We start from the raw sequence: 2,861 nt of genomic DNA on the forward strand, positions 1-2,861 counted from the left end.
CTGTTTCTTATTCATCTTAAACGTGAATAGGATGTGTCCTATATCATGAATGGCAGCATGTGGAAGCTTGCAGAGCAGACCCTTCTAGTAAATAGATGGTATCCAGGCATGCCTAGGAAACTTGAATCAATGAGCATGATTCCAGTGTGGATTCATCTTCTGAACCTATCCATCGAATTGTGGAACGATGACTTTTTGGTTGATGTTACTGAGTTTTTGGGAGGGAAACTCATCTCCATTGATGAATTTAGGAAGAAGGTGCAACGTATGCTGTTTGCACGATGCTGCATTGAATTACCGTTGGGTTTTACTGCCACCAAAGAGATTGAGGTGCAGGTTGAGAATCAACGTCAGTTTATGCAACCTGGAATCATAAGCTTTCACAATGGGTGCAGTTATGCACCTCCATCGATAGGGTGTAGGTATTGTTCACCAAGACTCTACAATCTCCCACGTCTACTAAGGGGACCGAGAGCACGGATCTCATCATTTGAAATATGATGGAACCATCCTATTTCAAATGATGGGATCTGTGTTCGGAGACCGATGGAAAAATACTTTATTCATCCTTCTAAAAAGAAAAAAGAAAAAAGAAAAAAAGTAAATAATTTGAACTATCAATGATGAAAGATTATTATAGTAATTTGACTTATGATTTAACTTGACTTAAAAGGACAATAATAAATGTAAGCCCTTGGCAGTTTTTGGAAAGCAAAGGCCCATGTCTGAAATTTCAGAAACATGAGGCCTATTTTCAAAATTAAGGGCAAAAACTTAGCCCTTAAATGGAATTTTCCCTAATGTGAAATGCAAATAACATGAGATTTGTGGTTCTCTCTCTTACCTCCGAAACAAATGCTCCGTCAGGAATTTATGAGTACAATAGTTCGAAACCCCAAAGTGTGTTCTCTGCACAAACCAAAACATTGGAGAAAGGTTTTATGGTGGGTAGGGAAAGAGTACCCATAGAATCTTGGATCAACTGTGTCGAAATAGGGCATGATCAACATTGCACCTCTAAGTTAGGGATGTCGATGAATCAGATAGCTGACAGAACTCGATTTAGTTTAGTTGAATTTGGTACGCCAAAACCATATCCCATTATAATTAGATGTGGATATGGTTTTATTTTTTTGCTAAAAATATTCAAATTTGGTGATGCCTCAAACTACTTTATATCCTACTAATATTGTTCAGAGAGAGAGAGAGAGAGAGAGCAACAGTAGATGAGTACTAAGGGGGCAGCGAAGATAAAAATATGCAGCAACATAATACTTGTCCAACAACAACACTAAAGTGTGCTCTTAAACGGGGCTTCCTCTTAAACTGTCTTAGAGTCCAGATCAGATTTACCTGTATCAATAATGTGATAAGCTAAATATCCCATAACCATTGACATAGGCATGAAAAACACGGGTTGAGGAATTCAATTTTTATGGACTGAAACTGCGTACTAAAGATTTTTACTGAATCAAGCCACAAGGCCTCCTGGGATCAGACAGGTGGCTTGCCTGGTGGGTGTTGTTTGCGGGCTATGGCACTCACCTGCGGTTTGCTATTTATGAGGAAAGACCTATTATTAGGTGACCTATGTACCTAGGCAGGTTCCTTGTCATAAAAAAAAAAAGAGTTGGACAATGGCCTAAATTGGAGGAGGACACAATACAAACAGGGAGCAAGAACAGCAGAAAGGAAGATAACGTGAATAAACCATAGCAAACAATAAACTTGAGCATTTAACACTGTGGTTTAGGTCTTTCCTTCACCGTAACCTTCAAGCCGTGTTTCATGGTCAGGATGACTGATGTCTTAGGTGAAACAGGGTGTCCTTCCTCAACCTTTACCTCAAAATTCAGCAGAATCTGTGCAGCAGCAAACTTCATTTGGGTAAAGGCTATGTCCTTGCCCACACAGGTCCTGGGCCCACCATTAAAAGCAAGAAACCGAAAGTTGTTGCTTTCATGCCTCAGTCTTCCTCCATCGTCTATCCATCTCTCTGGTTTGAACTCCATGCAATCTTTCCCCCATATCCATTCCATCCTGCCCAGCGAGTAAGTCTCATACAAGATAATCACCCCTGGCTTCACTATGGTACCACTGGGAAGGCTCACTTCTCTTGTAACCCCCTTTTGGCCTATAGGAACACTAGGATACAACCTTAGAGTTTCACTTAGTGCTGAATGCAAATACACCATCTTGTCCAAATCCTCAGACATTGGCCTCTCCCTCATGTTCTGCTTGAGGATCTGCCTTAGCTCTCCCAAGATCTTGGTTTCAACATGTGGGTACTTTGAAAGATTCCAGAAAAACCAGCTTAGAGCATTTCCCGAGGTGTCACGACCGGCGATCAGAAAATTAATAGAAGCATCTCTTAAAAAAGTCTTGTCATCAGACCTTGCTGAATATATTGATAACAGATCATTGCTTCTGTGTCCGTACTCCTTCCTCAGCTTGATTTGACGAGCGACGAATTCATTGACAATGACCATGGCATCGGAGAGTTGTTTCTCTTTCCAAAGGTTTAGCCGGCGGAGGATCTGCCACCAACTTGCCGGCAAGGCGTACCGGTAGGTTATGGATTCCATCACATCATCAATGGCTTTTGCAAATGGAACTGTTGGAAACTCATTAGAGAGACAGTGTAGGCTCTCCCCAAAGACTGCAGTGCATGTGCTGTCAAAGGTGAACCTCAAGAGAACATCTTGGAGATCGACGGCCGAGCCTGACTTCGCCGAGCAAGCTAGTACTGGGATGAGCTGGGTCTCGGAAATGTCTCGCGTAGTTCGAGCCACGAATTCTCGAAAAAGCTTGGAGTGAACATGGGAGTTTGCAATTTTCCTCTGCGTTATCCATGACTCTGC

At 41.9% G+C, this 2,861-nt stretch overlaps 1 pseudogene across 1 annotated transcript; it reads right to left on the reverse strand.

Moving 5' to 3' along the window:
- Positions 1–1,692: 1,692 nt before the first annotated feature.
- Positions 1,693–2,650, reverse strand: LOC149816714 (cytochrome P450 86B1 pseudogene; annotated as a pseudogene). Its single transcript, XR_016427711.1, has one exon. The product of XR_016427711.1 is annotated as a cytochrome P450 86B1 pseudogene (transcript).
- Between the last annotated feature and the right edge of the window lie 211 nt (positions 2,651–2,861).

The sequence above is a fragment of the Nuphar pumila genome, chromosome 14, assembly GCF_984573655.1.
Source record: "Nuphar pumila chromosome 14, dmNupPumi1.hap1.1, whole genome shotgun sequence".
NCBI classification, from domain to species: domain Eukaryota; kingdom Viridiplantae; phylum Streptophyta; class Magnoliopsida; order Nymphaeales; family Nymphaeaceae; genus Nuphar; species Nuphar pumila.